This window comes from Rattus norvegicus, chromosome 20 (assembly GCF_036323735.1).
Source record: "Rattus norvegicus strain BN/NHsdMcwi chromosome 20, GRCr8, whole genome shotgun sequence".
NCBI lineage: Eukaryota > Metazoa > Chordata > Mammalia > Rodentia > Muridae > Rattus > Rattus norvegicus.
The window spans coordinates 51,947,908-51,967,441 of record NC_086038.1 but is presented as its reverse complement, the minus strand read 5'-3'; positions in this window follow the sequence as shown (position 1 = coordinate 51,967,441).

The window sequence follows — 19,534 nt, the reverse complement described above, 5'->3', positions numbered from 1 at the left end:
CCATCTACTCCTCTTGGGTGAATTTGTTTCCTTTTGTTCTGGAGCTTTCGGGTATACTGTCAAGCTGCTAGTGTATGCTCTCTCCAGTTACTCTTTTGAGGCACTCAGAGCTATGATTTTTCCTCTTAGCACTGCTTTCATTGTGTCCCATTAGTTGGAATATGTCGTGCTTTCATTTTCATTAAATTATAAAAAGTCTTTAATTTCTTTATTTCATCCTCGAATGAGTTGTCATTGAGTAGAGCATTATCCAGCTTCCTTGTGAATGTGGGCTTTCCATTGGTTTTGTTGTTATTGTGGACCATTCTTAGTCCATGGTGATCTGATTAGGATGCATGGGGTTATTTGAATCTCCTTTTATCTATTGAAGCCTGTTTTGTGGCCAATTATATGATCAATTTCTGAGAAGGTACCATGAGATGCTGAGAGAAAGGTAAATGTTCTATAGATGTCTGTTAAAATCCATTTGTTTCATAACTTCTGTTAGTTTCACTGTGTCTCTGTTTAGTTTCTGTTTTCATGATCTGTCCATTTATGAGAGTGGTATGGTGAAGTCTCCTTCTATTATTGTGTGTGGTACAATTTATGCATTGCACTTTATTAAAGTTTCTTTTAGGAATGTAGGTGCCCTTACATTTGGAGCACAGGTGTTCAAAATTGAGAGTTCATCTTGATAGGTTTTTTTGATGATTATGAAGTGTCCTTCCTTATCATATTTGATAAATTTTGTTGAAAGTCGCTTTAATTTGTTTTTTTAGAACCATTTGCTTGGAAATTTTTTTCCTGACTTTTTTTTTTTCTTAAGTAGTGGCCGTCTTTGTGATTGAGGTGCATTTCCTGTATTCAGCAAATGCTGGGCCCTGTTTATGTATCCAGTCTGTTAGTTATATCTTTTTATTGGGGAAATTGAGTCCATTGATGTTAAGAGATATTAAGGAATACTGAACATCAATGGCTTATGCTCTAAGATCAACAATTGACAGATGGGACCTTGTAACATTGCAAAGCTTCTGTAAGACAAAGGACACTGTCAATAGAATAAAATGTCAACCAAAAGATTGGAAAAAGATCTTTACCAATCCTATATCCAATAGAGGGCTAATATCTAATATATACAGGGAAATCAAAAGTTAGACTCCAGAGAATCAAATAACCCTATTAAAAACTGGGTATACAAAGACTATACATTGACTGTCCCTGGGCTCCAAATTCATAGGTAGCAATGAATAGCCTAGTAAGGGCACCAGTGGAAGGGGAAGCCCTTGGTCTTGCCAAAGTTGGATCCCCAGTATATGGGATTGTTGGGGGACTAATGGGGGGTGGATGGGAAGGGGAACAGCCATATAGAAGGGGAGGAGAGGGATTAGGGGGATGAAAGCCTGGAAACCAGGAAAGGCAATAACATTTGAAATGTAAATAAGAAATACCCAATTTAATAAAAATGGAAGAAAAAAATAGGGTACAGAGCTAAGCAAAGAATTCTCAACTGAGAAATACCGAATGGCTGAGAAGCACCTAAAGAAATGTTCTACATCCTTAGCCATCAATCTGTTGCTTGCAAACTGACTTACATTGATATATACAGTTACCTGCACAAGCATGATGTGCATGACCCATGCAGGCACACATAATAATAATAATAATAATAATAATAATAATAATAATAATAATAATAATAAACTTGTGAGAGTCACAATCTAGGACACACGTAATACCTACTCAAGAGTGAGAAATTTCTTCAGGGTTTTAAAAATGACCTAAGCCTTTCTGGGGCTACTGATCAAGTAAAAATCAATGGTGGAATCAAATGGAGGGCAGGGTTCTAGGAGGAGCATAAACAAAGGGCACAGGCAGGGAGGAAAAATTAAGAAAGCCCTTCTGAAATTTGCTTACCCTAAATACAGACATGGAGTTAAGAAGGATTTGCAGGCTTTGATAGACTAAAGTGGAAAAAAAACAGTTCTTTATTAGACAGGCCCAAACCATTACAATAAATTTCTATTAAGACAGACGCACTCATCTCTAAACACAAATTGTTTTATTCGTTTATTAGTTCATTTTGTGACAGAATCTAGCTACGTAGTGTGGGATAATCAGAAATTTGAGGTCATTCTGCCTCTGTTGATAGAATGTTCCCCCTGAGTAACTCTTAAAACTGGCAATCACATGAAGCCCATCTTCTTTTTCTACTGAAGTGAATTTTCTTGTAATTCACGTTATCCCACGTCTAGTACTTTCTGATTTGATGCTTACTGATCTTTGAATTATATCTTCCACTGAGGACTGTGGAGCATGTGTGACATGTTTCAGTGTCTTACACACCAAATGAGCTCATTCAGGACTTTTTTAAACTGGTAGTTCATCAGAAAGCCATGGTTATTCCTGCCTAATAACAATAAAACACATAAACAAACAAACTCTGAAGTTCGGAAGCCTTGTCAGTAAGTAGGTAATTAGTCAAATTTCCTCTCTGGGATGCCAGTTTGTAACTCCTACTTCTCAGCTATAGAAGTCCAAAGCAGCCTTCAGCAGCTGTCCTCTTCTCTGCAGTTTGTCCCTGGGCAGAATCACCATAGACATCTTCAGACTACACCAGGCGACTCAGGCTGGCTACCTATGGGTTCAGATGTGTGTTATGAAAGTTTCTCTTCTCTGATATTCTTTCATTCAAATTCTACAACTCTCTGAGAATCATATTTCAACCCCAACCTTGTTAGTCATACTGTTTTATTCTTCTCCTTACCTTATCTTCTCTTCCACATATCTATAACACAACTTGAAGAACAATGAGGAGAGACTTGATCTAATGTTTTATCATTGTCTTCTGGAAGGCCTAGTCTAATGTTTTACATTTGATATGGGCAATCTAGATATTCATCCTCAAAGAATGCATCCAGTGTCAGGTATCCGTGGAAGCAGAATTTCTATACTGAATGTTTAACTTCTACATTAGTCTTCCTTTCTAAAATTTCAAACTTAACGTAACTACTACAATGTATTCTTTTTGTCTCCTTTTCTAATAATTTTTTTGGTCTAGATTTTAAGGGAAGGGGACGTCTTCGTCTTCAGTAGAGGACTGCGACTGCCAATTTTTTTTTTCAAAGTAATGGTGCCTTCTACTTCTATGCTTGCACAGTTAGTTCCTCTGCTTGCTGCTTACTTAACTTGTCGTGTGATTTTTGAGACTTTTTGTTCTCTAGGATATTGAGAGAGTTCTTCAAATATTATTCAGGTTTCTACAAAAAGAGATGGGGAGGAAATATTAGCATAGTCCATGCAAATTACAACAATGGGATGAGGTTTCACTGATGATAATTTGATATAAATTGTGTGTACAAATTTATGGCAGTGCAACTCACAATCCTCATGCCACAGACTTTTGGGAACTCATGCACACCTTAGCACATGGGTGATTTCCTACATAGACAAGGAAATTCTGATTTTTTTATGGACCATTGCACATCCTAAACCGCTTCTGGTTTGTCTTCTTTTCTCAATATCTATTGAAGTTCTGTGAACACAAACTTAAATTTCCCAGATTTTGGAATTATTTTCAAGGCTGAAGCTTAATTCTGTTTTTTCTCTTGCCCCTTGCTTTCACTGACAGGTTTTTCTAAATTAGCTTTCCAGTTATATCTAAGTTCTTGGGAAGCTTTTAAGTATAATTTGCTTGCTGCCTTGGGTCTCTTCCTCCTCCTCCTCTTCCTCCTCCTCCTCCTCCTCTTCTTCCTCCTCCTCCTCCTCCTCTTCCTCCTTCTCCTTCCTCAACAGTAATGGAAGTTTTACCTAATTCTTTGACACTCATTCAGTATTTCATTCAGCATGAAAGAAAACATCATAACGAGTTTGGCGGTGGTGCATTTTATAATAGAAGAATATTGTATATGAAACAAAGGATAGAAAGTAGTGGCAATATCCTAGTTGTATTCCTAATCATGTTGAGAGTATGTCATCTGCTCAGAAAAAGTACTATTTAAAATGCAGAAGAATCATAAGAAAAACTAATTCAAATTACTATATTCAAAGAAAATAATGATATTTAGGAGAATAAAAGAAACCTTGGAGAGATGTTAGCCTCCTAATGAAAACCACTCTCAGACAAAAAACAAAAACCAAAGCAAAACAATATTTAAAACCCGTCAGGGCATGTTAACATGATCAGATAAAGAGGTATATTTAATGCATTTAGGGAACTGAATTGCAGGAATAAAGCAGAGAACTTATAGACATTTTATAAATAATTGATATAAAAATTAAAATTATATATATTTATTTAAAAATCACTGTTAATTGAAAAATATTGATAAATAATCTGTAAATTTAACAAACATGGGGAAAATATAAACATATTGAAAAATAATAATCATTAGGGCCAAATTTAATTGCATTTCAACTTTTTTAAAATGCAAAATAACTATGGAACTAGTAAAAAGCTAAAATATGTCAAATAAACATTAGGATTTAAAACAGTAACAAATAAAGAGAATTTGAGTATATAAAACATACAAAATTTATGCAGGCATCTCTACTTTGTAAAAATTTCATACTCAGTAACTTAATTGTTTCCATATGAAAGCAACATCACATATGACATCTAGAGATTAAAACACACAAAAAGAAATAAACTTTGGATGAATTACATAAATGTAAATGCTGACTTAATAAAAACAGAATCCCATGTTCACCCCATAATCAAGTCCTGAGTATCTAAGTAAGTAGTTCGAATAACCTAAAAATCTACTGAATAAAGCTAAGCATACTAAGATAAATAACTTTTTATTTCATACATATATATATTCTCATATATATGAGAATTTATGGTTTTATTTACTTGGGAAATTATTTTAATATATCCATAAAAATGCCATTCCTAGAAATGTATGGTCATTGTGTGCCTTAGTATTAAAACTTTACAGTTACCTTCTTCTAAAAGTAATATTAAAAATTAAAATATTTCACATAATTTAGATATGGGATAATGTTACATACTCAAGATTAACAAATACTAATCATGATTAAATGCTTACACTTTTCCTCTCAGTGTTGTTCTCTCATGCTGTTAAAGTTATAATCTTAAATCTATTTTTGACAAAGATAGACATTTATAGCAAAAGGCATACATATAAGCTGAAAATATCATTAAAATAATAGAATTTATAAATATAAGAAAATATATACACCAATATAATTATATCTTCCTTTTAGAGGCCACTTCACTGTACACCATGTAATAAAACCTCTTAGTATTGTACTATGAAAAGGATCCAAGCACAAATAAAATTGAAAAGAAAGACTAAATGTATGATGACAAAGTCAGAGTTATCAAACCAAAGTTAAACAGAAAATGGGTATGGTAAAATTAGTATCAGGAAGAATACAGGAAAAGGCCTAGTGAATTTTCTGGGATGCAGAAGAATAGTTTATTATTGATGAAAAGATATAAACACACAAAAATAGCCCGAAATGGTCATGAACCTTCAGCTGACAAATTACGTTTCATGAAAAAGTATAAAGAAAATCCATTAGAAGTAGCAAGAAAAATTGATAAAAACACAATTGTCATAGGAGATTTTAGCATGCCGTTTCAGATCCATAGTGTTTCAACTCATCCTAAAGTAAAAGGATGTCAGTTCAGAATGAGGTAATAAATAAGGTTACAATAATTCCACACATGTTTTCCTCCCACAATAGCCTCTGGAGGAGGGTTTGTTCTACAAGAGTCACACTGAATGTGAAACAGCAGCACAGAAGTGAAACTTGCACATGGTGTTGCCTTTGTTTCTTTATCCTTACCAGCGCGGCGGGAAATGAGGAATCCTACCAAGGAATGCGATGAAAACTCTTATGGTGCCTGTTCTACGCCTGGCCCCTGCTTCTTTAATATGCGCTCTAGAGATGGCAAGTCCCAAGTTGCTCAGACAAATCGAACGATCTTCTACCTATCAGTTAACTGCCTTATAACTGGAATTGAAAGGTGAATAAATGTACCACCTGCCCCCATTTATAAGATGTGTGAGGCCAAGTGCACTGGATCATGCCTTTTCTTAGCCATGAATGTCCAAGGGAAGATGTCAGTGACCTCCAGCAGTCTACAAACTGGGAATATAGAGAGATAGTGCTGGTCTAAGCTTGCCAAGCTTTTAGCAAGGCATGTGCTATGTAAGAAAAAAAATCTATGTAAGCATAGTGAATTATTTTCATTATATTACATTTAAATGATTTACTTTCATAAAGAATATCATGACTAATGTGGGGAAATTAATCAATCATGAAAGCTAGGGATTTTATTGATCGTAGAGGAAAACCTATATTATCACTTTACTAAACCTTTATGATTTTTTAAGCTGCATACTACGTTCTATCCTTACACCTATAAGTAAGTATATCCCACAACCTTCACCACAAAGGATTCTCTAAGCAACAGAACCTATCACAAAACAAAAGCAACAACAACAAAAGTGAACGTAAGTGGTCTAAATCTAGAGAACAATGGGTCATGGGGTACCCAACATCATTGTATATAACTAAACACCAATCTTTGTACCTAAGACTCAGGGAACAACCATTGGAAAGAAAGGAGGGACTAAATCATAAGAGCCAAAATACCAGGAAAGCTTTAAGAAATGACTGAGAAGCCATATGAAAAATACCTCACCAAGTATGACTTTCTAAGCAATAAATGAACAAGGACAGCACTGATAGAAAATCAAACACGGAAGGGAAAAAGCTCATGGGATTCCACCCCTGAACTATGGGCAACTAAAGGATGCTGAAAGTGGAAAGAGTAGATTTTTCCACATTGAGAAGTAATCATATTGTTTGTGAATACCAGGTGTCAGCTCTGAAATCATGGACATTCAACAGTAAAGAGACTTAGCAGATTGTACTCACATATTTATGAATATGCATTTATATTTATATGTATTATATATACATATATAAATACACACATATAAACTATATATATTATATATATATATAGAGAGAGACAATAACAAAGAAGGCCTAAGTTTGAAAAGGATGAAGGCATGAGAGAAATTGAATATGGAAAGGAAACAAAGAGAAATAATGAAATTACATTTCTCTCTTCTTTTTCCTTCTCCAAAGCCTCCCATATAGCCTCTCCTGATCTCCTTAAAATTCTTGGCATCTGTTCCTATCAATTATTATCACGTGCATGCATTCATTCATGCATGCATTTGTATGTGTATATACATTGCTAAATATAAACTGTTAAGTCAATATAATTTTACTTGCATGTATGTTTTCAGAGGTAAACATTTGACACTTGACAATTCATAATGTGCTCTTCCTGATGGGTAGACCACACTTCCTAATCTCAAATGTACTCCCTTGCCTTTGCTCCTTTATATAGGGCTGAGGCCTTCTGGACTTTTTCCCATCCACTTTGGCATGTTTGCCGGTGTCTTCCTTGTTTAGCTCATTATAGGGCACTCTTATTGGTGAGACAGCGACTGTGTACTCACATACATGAAATAAATAAAGAAAGAAATCTTTTAAAGAAACAAATGTTAAAATAAATTTTATATAATGCTTTACTATCATGAATATTATGTGAATACACATTTTTTCTTCATCTGTTTATCAATACATGGACAGTTGGCTAATTTCCACTTTAGTCTATTGTGAGTATTATTCTCCTAAACTCCCTAGCATAAGTGTTTGCTTAAAGACCTGCTTTCAAAGCTCTTGACTAACATCTGAGTCCAGTGTTATATTACTATAAAGTAATTCAGACTGCATTGTTAGGAAACCTTTTCTTTACTATTTCCCAGACTGGTGGCAGTTTCTCAATTCTTTTAATATTTCATAAGACATCTACATTCCAAAGACTGCTGTAACATGCTATTTTTTCTTATTTATAACTCATTTAGCAAGAGTTAAGGTTTTCTTTTGCGTTTTCTTAATAGCCAATGATGTTAAACATTTTTTCATGAGATTACTAACCAAATGTGTGTCTTCCTTGAAATTTTGCTTTATTCTTTGACTTAGTTTTAATTTAGGAAATTGTTTTTACTTGATGAGTTAAAAAAAAGTTCAACAAAACATGGATAATAAATTATTTCCTTTACATGGTGTGTAAATATTTTCCTACATTAAATTGACACGTTTTCCCTTGATCAGTATTATCCACTGATGATCAAAGTTGTTTAATTTTAATGAAGTCAAATATATCCAATTTTGTTTTATACCTTCAGTACTTTGTAGATTTTTGTTGTTGTTTTTTTAATTCAATTCCTTAAGATAAAGTCATAAAGTTTTTCTTGAATAAGTTATACAAATGTAGATATTGCTAGATTTTGAGTTAAATTTCACATGTGACATGAGGTTTCTAAAGGCTCAACTCATTCCCAGTTATCTCTCTCTAACCATGTTTGTAGTTTAAGATGTAGCTCTCATCTACTGCCTCAGATACCTGCCTGACTGTATTGATGGCTTGCTTGCTCTTGTCTTGATGGTCATGGACCTTGCTGTTTACAAAGCTGCTGTTTACAAAGCTGTGGACAAAGCTGGTGAGAGGCATGGCCCTGGGTTCATGAAAGCAGGAAAGGTGGTCCTATCCTTTACCAGATGCACCACATAGGAAAGCAGGTTCTGTACAGTACAGGGGCGGCACAATAGAGCTGACAGTGATGGTGTGGTGCAGATGAATGGAACCTGAGGGTGTGAGCATAGGAGAGCTAGGCCCATAGCCTGCCTGTGCTGTGATAGCATGTCCTAAGGAGAGATGCTTCCCCACCCTTGCTCCTTATTAGCTATGGCATGCAGGAGAGCTAGCCCTGGAGTCATGAGATCAGGACAGCAGGCCCTGTACCTTGTGTGAGCAACACAGTGAAGCTGGTCCTGACTTATGTTTTGCAGATAAGCCACCACTTTGTCATGAGACCAGGACAACTGGTAGAGTGACCATCTCACACCTCTCAAGCCCAGATTCAGGGCTTTGAATTGGCTGAGCCCAACATCTAATGCATAGATGAACTGCTGGAGTACGTGAAAGGGCCATTCCTACAGATCCAAAATCTCAAGATCTCCATAGCATAGAACACCAACAGGATATTTGAGAGGAGTCCCAGTGACATTCCGGTATTGATAGAGTGCAGAAGCTAGAGGCCCCAGACCAGACTAACCAGACATTGCAATGAATATCTGCTAGCAAAGAAATGTGGACAAAGTATACACTGTGTGGGACACACTATGGCACACTACATCTTCCACAATGAGACTTTTTTCTCTGCTAGGGAGAGAGAGGTTGCAAGGGTGGAAGGCAGGTACAAAGACGGGGGAGAACAATGCCATTGGGGTACACGATGTGAAATTCACAAAGAATTAAAAAGATTTAAAGATACATACTTCTTAGGACAGTCTTCCCTAGTCCCATTGCTAAATGTTTAACACAAAAACTTTTGACTTTGTCAAACATTATTGCATGCCCATTATTTTTTTTAGGTAGCCTTTATATTTGGAAACCCAAATTTATACTGCAGGTAAGGCTGTCCTGAATCTGACTATGTAATTCAGGCTGACCTTGAAAATTTGACATTTCTTTCACTCCAACCTTCTGAGTAAAGAATTAAGTAAAAGTATTTGTGTGAGAGTTATTATCATTATATAATAATATTGTAATCAATGATATTGACTGATTTTCTTAGTTTGAATTATTCCTTAATGGCTCTAATATATGATCATTTTAATTTAATGATGAATCCACCTTAATAGTATCTGATGAAGTCTTTCACCTATATTTATAAAGTGCATTATCTATAATATTTTTGATAGGGTTTTTTGGGTTCAGTACTAGGAAAAATATAATCTGAAACAGTGAATTAGGCAGCATACCTGTTAACAATTTTCAACTGTATAGAAACTGGCAAAAAATTTCAATTATTTGTTTTGCAAAATTAGCCAGATAATATTTACCACATTTTCCTGGACCTTGACTTACCTAGGTTCATTTAATTTTTTTCTTGGTTTTGTTATGAGTAATCATATCATTAATATTAATGTAAATATTTAGTTTTTTTCTAATAAGGCCTTATTGTGTAGCCCTTATGGCTCTACAGATCACTATGCAAACCAGGCTTGTCACCACTCTGTAGGGGGCAGAACTTGGGAGGATGGAGCTGACAAACGAATCCCACACAATAGCCAGTTTTACTCAGAATATCAGACAATTGATGCTCTGAGAGTTAAGGGAAACATAAGTACTGTTCTCATGAGCTCAGGTGGTACACAATCCCAAGGACAGGATGCATGTAGCAAAAATGTGGTTTTTCTTCACAGCATGTTGAATTACAGCTGTAGGCTATAACGGGTAATCTGAAGTTAACTCACTCCTATGCCCTACATTTGGGAGGATCACAAAAAGCTGTTCCAATAACAATTATATGGTTTGACGAATCTGAGGTCACAAGGTTTGTGTCTTGTTTCCTTGTAGTGTTTTCACAAGCACTAGGAATTCTCACAAACTCCATTCCTGGACAATGTCATGACACAGGGTGATGCTGGACTTTGGCAGTAAGTCTGTTTCTGTCTCCTATGTGCTGACATAGCAGATGTGTTCTATATTACATCTGCTATTCTTGTTTCCCTTATACGAGTATTGCATTTTATTTAACTCAATGAATCTGTTTGATATAGAAGTTTGTGAGCTTACTTTTTTTCCTAATTTGTATGTGGGCTTGCTTCAAATTCCAAGAGCAGTAGTAAACTTGAAATTAGATTACCAGTCATTCTACATCTTCAAATCTTTATGAACAAATGTAAAACTGAAGTATAGTTGAAAACTCTTTCACATGTACACATCCACTACAGAACACAGGCATGGAAAGACAAATACTATATGAAGCTACTCATTTGCAGAACCTAGAAATTCTAAGTTTGATCTTACAAAAGTTGAAAGTAGAACTGCAGTTACCAGAAGGAGCTAGACTTGATGGTCAGAGAAAGGACAATCAGCACAAAGTTCTAGGTACAGAAAAGGAAACTCTGGGGTTGATTACATATTCGATGGAATTGGCTAATGATAAGGAATTGCATATTTCAAGATAGACATTTGGAATGCACAACTTGCATGCGTCTGATACAAAGATGAAAAGAGGAACTTTCATGCTTCTACTGCAGGAAAATAATGGAAGTAATTGATATGCCAATTACATGGGTTTGTTCATCATATAATGCATGTATTAGTGAGTCATGTATGTGATATGTTTCATAGGATGAAACATATTGTGGTACACCTCATAAGTATGTGTAAGAATTCAGTGTCAATCATGAAAACTTACCTGTTGTGAACTTTATTCCACGTACTTTAGGCCAGTCAACTCCTAGTCTCATTTGTAGACGTGAGAGAGGGATGAAATAAAATATTTAAAGGTAAAGTTGCTGATATCCTTGCTCTTAGGGTAAACAGTGGTGTGGTAAGGAGCAAGGGGGCAAATCATACCAATATAATACCTTATGAATATTTATTTGGACAAAGGCCAGTGGCCAGTGTATAATGCATTCATTTTGCCACTGGACTCACCTTTGAAAGCCATCCCTATTGCATCATTAATTTAATAATTTAAATTGTGTGATTCCATCCATTGCTACATAAAATATACAGTGAAAGTCCAGAACATGACTTCAGGCTTGACAGAAATTCATATGAACTTCATTTGGCTAAATACATTCGGTAGAAATTATCATAATTCTGTTTTATCGTTAGACCACGAGATCATTTCGTCTTTTTTTTTTTTTTTTTTTTTTTTTTTTGCTATATGTCAGTCCTCTCTGGTGAGAAAGATCCAACCCATCTTAGAGGAACAACTACATAATTAACCTGCAGATGTGTGAACATATTTGAAGAATGACACCCAGTTCATCAAACTCAACAAGGTACCAGATGCAATAGGGACAGAATATGTTCCAACTTGCCTAGAGATAACCTAAAAGAGAAAATAATAATAGCAACGAAAATAAAGGTAAATGACAGAGCAATCATAGCTTGAAAAGTCAGCCAAGAAGAAGCAGCAGCAACCTGATATTCATAACGACTAATGGAAAGTAATTGAAACACAGAATTAAAAATAAAACAGTGACTCAGATAGCCAAATTCAGAAAGGATATTATAAAGAACAAAGAGGAAAGCAAAACCAACAAGGATGACTGAAAGAGGCGGTATAAGCCAGAAATGCTGATTATCTACAGGCTGAGGCAGGGGGATTGCATGGCTCAGGTAAGTAAAGGCTATGGTGAGATTAAGTTCTCTCAACCTATAAAAGGAATAATAAAAATCAAGCACAAAATCATAAGTGGAAAATATTATATAATGAACCTACGCACATATGGATAACATAGCAGTAAGCAGAGTGACGCATGAAAGAAAAAAGGGATAAATATGACAATTGGGATAATAATATATATATATACATATATATATATATATATATATATGTATATATATATAATAACAGTCTGGGATCATACCCCAGAGTGTAAAATAAATACAGTTCTCTATTGATGTGAATAAAACGTTAAAAATAAATAAGCTGTAGGGGGAACGGGAGAGATGGAGCAGCAGTTAAGCTTGAATAGTGCGCTTGCACAGGACCCAGATTCAGTACTTAGACCCCATATTAGTTGGTTCACAATTGCCTATAACTCTAGCTCCAAGGGATCTGATGCCAGCTTCAGCTACATGTATTTGTACACACACACACACACACACACACACTCACACACATACATATACACCCCCATATACATACACACAAACACACCACACACACACACACACTCACACACATACATATACACCCCCATATACATACACATAAACACACACCACACACACACATATGTGTGTGTATATATATATGTATATATATATACACTCACATACATATATATATATATACATACACATACACTCATACTCACAACATGCTTAAAATCACTCATAATTTTAAAAATATATTAATAACAAATCTTAAACACATAAAAGCTTTAACAACTACAGAAGAAAAGAAAAACAATAGCTACTAGTTAATGCTACAATTGTTTAAGCATATTTCAAGGGTGGATATGAGTTCTAATTAGAATGTAATCTGAGAAGAAATACAGCTCTTTCATGTCTTAACGTATTTGCACCGAAGTATTACATCCAAATCTAAAAATAAATAAAATGTATTGTTGAGGAAACCTAAAAGGCACTGTTTTAATCAAGTTACATCATCCACAGTGGGGCAATCAACATCATTACATGGAGACACAATGTATAAAAAGGGCATACTATCTGAGTGGTACTCTTACCAAAACCACTTATCACCACTCAATGAAAAATAATAGTATACGAAGAAACAATTTTTAAGAAAACAGTCCTAGGGACGTTGACTTATGACAATAAGTTGAACCAGAAATACAAATGATGCTACATTACAATAACAATCAAGTTGAAGAAAATTGATAATGATTGGAAATATGTAATAATCACCAGAATGGAGCACACCTACAATGACGGAAATGAGGAAGGGATGGTGCCAGGCTTAACTCTGCTCTTTTGAGTCCACATCCTTCCAGGACTCTCTGAAGCTTTAAAGGATGGCTGAGAGATGAGCCACTAATTGAAGCTCTCTGCAATGGTGTGCAACAGAATAGAAGCAAACAGTGCTCAGCGAACAAGAAAAGGGAAAGCTCAAAAACAAACAGGCTTTGAGAAGGAAACATAAAAGGTTTTATTCTCAGAAAACTGTGAATTGGAAATGGGCTTGCTCTCGCTGGGTGAAAGGCCCAGGTTTGTATGATTTAATCATCAATGCCCTGGATTTATTAACTCCTCCAACTCATCCGGTGGTGAAAGAAGAACAATGCTGTTAAAGGAGGCAGTGTCTCCACTGATCTCAAGTTCCTCCTAAATTTTTAAGAACGCATTGTTTGGAGCCCATCCGAAGAGGGCAAGTTCTAAAGGACACAAGAAAACATGATAGAAAATCAAGGGTACCAGGCCAAAGAGCTGCCAGTCATGAATGAAACATTACTTGAGCTGATATGCGGACGCTCAGCCTTGGGTTTGAAAATGTCTTAAAGCATGGATGCATATCCTAGAATTAGTAGTTGGAATAACTTGATTATGAGCTCACATCACCCTAACAATATTTTACTTTTGTAAATTATTGTAATAATAATAGTAATAGGCAAGGCTTACTCTCCATTAGCACCCCTCGTGCCGGTTTTCATTTTGTGCTGCACCTCAGAGTCAGCCTCACACAGGGCTCAGCAGCAGGCTGTGGTGGTTCTGATTGGACACAGAGGAGTACAACTTCTATATGTTGCTGGTTCACAGGGATAAACAGTCTCCAGTGCTCTTCCTTTCTTTCCTTTCACCATGGCTGTGACAGTAGCACCTCTTACCCATCCCTCATACAAGTGGTTACGTTGCTTGAATATTTTCATTTTCCCTGCTATCAGTCATGTTGGGAGACATTAACACATCTCTCACAGCTGCTGATAAGAAACCGGTATGTGTGTTAGGATGGTAATTATGAAATAGAAGGCTCAACACAATGAAGCTTCTCAAGCAACCTGAAATAGAAAACACTCAGCACAAATACAATGCTTCTTTTCAAGTATGTTTTGAACACTTAGTGACATAAAATGTCGTGTTTGATTGTAAGCAAGCTTCCGCCCTGCTCAGGATTAGAGTCACGCAGAGAACTAGACAAGTCGCATGTACTTCATTTAGAAAGTATTTTAAGAGGATAAGACACATCTCTTTTTAAAAAGTATGAAAAAAACCTTACGATCCACTAAAATTATTATATGTAGATACAAATACACACTATATATATTATATATGCATATAATATATACATATATATATATAAATATAAATATAGAATTTGCATGCTGGAATTCCAAGACTAGCGAAATCATTGCAGTGGACCATGGTTGACGACTCCACCTTCCTTCCTTCCTTCCTCTACAACAGCAGTCACTGCTGAAATGGTGACTCACTCCCCCTCTCACTCCCCCTCTCTCATATTCTCAGAGCAATCAGAGGATGTTGCTCTCGGTACAAAAATGAATTCAAGCAAAACTTTGAGGATTCATTTTATTCAACAGGACAAAAATATATGCTTGAGCTACCCAAAGGACATTTGTGCTTCTCTGTAATTTTTCTCTGTTGCTTTTGTAGACCAGGTTATCCTCAAACTACTGAGCCCCCTGTCTCCACCATCCAAATACTGGAATCACATGTGTGTCCAATAAGCCAGGATCAAGACACCACCAATTTCTTTCTGACACAGAATTTACTACTTCGGGTAAAAATAGGTTAAAACTACTAGAAAGACATAGTTTACATGTTATGTTAGCTAAAGAAAGGTTACTAATTTTACCCCCTTTCTTATTAGGAATTTAGGTAGATAATATGTCAATAGCCCCCAAATCTATATATACTTGAACACATTTTTGTTTTAATGTGGAAAATTATGGCGAGGTTCCATTATTGACTTAAAACTTAAACATATGGATGACATCATGACTTAAAGTAACAAGCACCAGAAACCTGACTTCATGCCTAGTTCATATGAAACAAGAAAAACTTGTTCTAACCCCTATAGTTGAACATTGAAGATCAAAATCCTTGGCAAAGAATTTCAAGGGCACCCATTAAAAATAACTATTCACTTACTGGAAAACCATATCTCATGCTCCCTGTGAAGCAATTCTTTTCAATATAATGACAAACCATAAACAAGTTACAAAACCTCTGAGGCATCCATTTCTAACACTCATTTGACTGAAGTACCTGTCACAACAAGGAGTTTAATAGAAGTCTTGGGCGTCTTTCTTTTTAAAGAAGAACATATTAGCAGCTAGGTTACAATCAGGAAAACATAGTAGTGACTCCTTAATAAACAAGCTCTACTCACCCATCTTTTGGTCAAGGAAATGATGATGTCTTCTTTCATTGTTTTCAAAGGAATCACACAACTTATTGACTCTTATCTTACAAATCAGAGCACTGATGGAAAAATAGATTTCCTTAGGCTGTGATGGGTGAGGAATAAACGAAGTTAAAATCAGTGTTTAGGAACTTCAAGTTTCTCACATTAAATGAATGTTGACTTCTACTTAATAATGGCTATAAGATTAAAATGTAAGGATGACACATCTTGTTTGGCTTTACCAAGTATCAGATCAATAACCAATGTCATTGTCTCTATAGTTATCCAAACTGCTAATAAAAGGATAGTAATTAATTAGGGATGTAATTTAGTTTATCCCATCCTAAAGTCTCTTTAAAATTGTTGCTTATTTTAAGCATAAGAAATTTAAAGAGTAAAAGTGAATATTACTAAACAAACTATATTTCTTCACATATATAGCAGTATTGATGAAATTTGATACAGTCATCTTGTATTTCATTCAGTATAAAACATGAATTATTAGTAAAGGTTTCATATCTTCACTTATACTGCAAGCTCATTTTTTAGTTTATTATCCAAGTTACTTTCATTTACAAGTTATACTAAAAATAAAGAAAAATTAACCAAAGAGCTCACCTGGGCAATGCAAATATTTGAGATTCTCTAAATAATCCTAAGAAAATAATTTTTGAAAGAAGACAAAAAATAGACAGATTGTAGAAATGCTCACCTTGGGGACAATGAAAAAAATCTGAGAGATACCTAGACAATTATCACCAACAAGATTTGCACATGAAACGCCACACTCCAAAAGAACTTGTATTACCAAACTTGTTTTATACGTGTATGAAAATGCCTATGTTTTCCAGAGGATGAGAGCACATTAATTGCACATAAAGTAATGTGAAGAAGAGAGGAATGCAAGTGCATTCTAGTGATGATTTTGAATGACACTGTAGAAATTTGAAGAGGTTTCAGAGACCAGTATCATGTATTCTGCAAAGAAAAGATATTAATACCACTCATAAAATTGCCTGTCTCAAATATTAAAGAATTAAGGCGAGTCTCTGAAGTTCTGATTGAAACTGGTTTTAAACGTAGAAATTATACTCAAATTATTATTTAAATTTACCATACATATATATTTTAATATGCTATTAGTTAAGTTTTTAATATGCTAAATATATCAAACATATTTTATATGCTAAATGTATTAATATACTCCTGGGCTAATTTAGCATTAAGGATCCTTATTTTATACTTTTAAGATTAATAAGATAAATGGCCTTTTTTTTAACTATACAGAGCCATTTTATTAATATATTAAGTCCCTGGGAAAAATGTAACCTTGTAAGTCAAATAAATAGTCTATATTGCTATTGCAAGGACACAGTCTCTGAAGAAGCCCTGCCATTCCCCAGGGTACATAGCATGATAGTTTTACTTTTTTAATTAATTAATTTAAAATTTTAATTCTTTAATCCTTTTTGTACAACCTAGTCTTCATCACCCTCCTGGTCTGCCCCCCAACCATTTGCCATCCCATACATGCCCCCTCTCCCCATCTCCAGGAGGATGTCCCTACTGCCCCACCCCTACCTCACTAGACCTCTCCACTCCATGGAGACTCAAGTCTCTCAAGGACTAGGTGCATCTTCTCTCACGGAGGCCAGACTAGACAGTCCTCTGCTATAAAAGTGATAGTGGGCAGGGGGCCCTATATCAGCTGGTTTATGCTCTCTGGTTGATGGCTCCTTGTCAGACAGATCTTGGGGGTCCAGGTCAGTTAAGACTGCTGATCTTCTAATGGGGCCGCTCTCCTAATCAGCTTCTCCCAGTTTTTCGCAATTCAACCACAGGTGTCCCTAGCTTCCTTCCGTTGGTTGGGTGTAAGTATCTGCATCTGATTCATCTGCTTGTTGGGCCTCTTGGAGAACAGCCATGCTAGGCTCCTGTCTGCAAACACACGGTAGAATCAGTAACAGTGTCAGGCCTTGGAGCCTCCCCTTGAGCTATATTCCAATTTGGGCCTGTCACTGGACTTCCTTCTGTCAGGCTCTGCCCCACTTTTTTTCCTGCATTTCCTTCAGACAGGAACAATTTGGGGTCAGAGATTTTTACTGTGATGGCAACCCCATCCCTCCACTTAATGGTCTGTCCCTCCACTGGAGGTGGACTATACAAGTTCCTCCTCCACACTGTCCAGCACTTCACCTACTGTCTCTCCCTTTGAGTCCTGAGAGTCTCTCACCTCCCAAGTCTCTGGTACATTCTAGAGGGCCCTGAATCTGTAGATGCTTTTGGTAGGGTGACTAGTTTTATTATGTTAATTCCATCAATAGGTGAGCATGGGCGATCTCTCCATGTTCTGGGGTGTCTTTTGGATTTCTTTCTTGAGAGATGTGAAGGTCTTGTCATATAGATATTTCACTTGTTTGGTTAGAGCTACCCCAAGATATTTTATAATATTTGTGCCTATTGTGAAGGGGGTCATTTCTCTAATTTCTTTCTCAGCCCATTTATCATTTGTATAAAACAAGTTTACTGATTTATTTGATATAATTTTATGTCCAGCCACTTTGCTGAAGTTGTTTAATCAGCTATAGAAGTTCTCTGGTAGAATTTTGGGGGTTGCTTTTGTATACTATCTATTCATGAGCAAATAGTGATACCTTTACTACTTCTTTGCCAATTTGTATCCTCTTGATCTCCTTTCTTTGTCTATGGCTCTAGTTAGAACTTCAAGTACTGTAACAAATAGGTATGTGGAGATTGGACATCCTTGACTTGTCCCTGATTACAATGAGATTGCTTAGAGTATCTCTCCATTTACTTTAACATTGGCTGTCCATTTGAAGTACACTGCTTATATTGTGTTTAGATATGGACTTGGATTGCTGATCTCTCCAAGACTTTTAACATGAAGGGGGGTTGTATTTTGATAGATGGTTTTTCAGTATCTAACAAGGTGATCATGTGATTGTTTTCCTTTGAGTATGTTTATATAGTGGACTATTTTAATGGATTTTCATATATTGAAACAATCTTGCATCCCTGGGATGAAGTTACATCTACACTATTGTGGCAAATGATGGTTTTGATGTGTTCTTAGATTCAGTTTGCGAGAATTTTATTGAGTGTTTTTGCATCTATATTCATAAGCGAAATTGGTTTAAAGTTCTTTTTGTTTTGTTGGGTCCTTGTGTGGTTTAGATATCAGAGAAATTGTGGCTTCATATAAATGAATTAGGTAGTGATCCTTATCTTTCTATTTCATGGAATATTTTGAGGAACATTAGTATTAGCTCTTCTTTGAAGATCTGGTAGAATTCTGGTAGGAATTCAATATGCCTAATAGCCTGATGACCTTTGAGCTATCTGTATGTCCAGGCCAAGCTTGACCCTTCCCCTAGACTCTTCCAAATAAGACTAGAGGTAAGTGGTAGCATGGGCGATCCCTGCACTTTCTGTAGGACATCTATATAACCAACACCTCATCAGATTCTCCCCTAGGCCATTACAATAACACATGAGGTCTATCTATAGAACCCACCTTCATGGAAAAGAGTTCAATATAATTATGCATTAAGGTTTATTGTGCA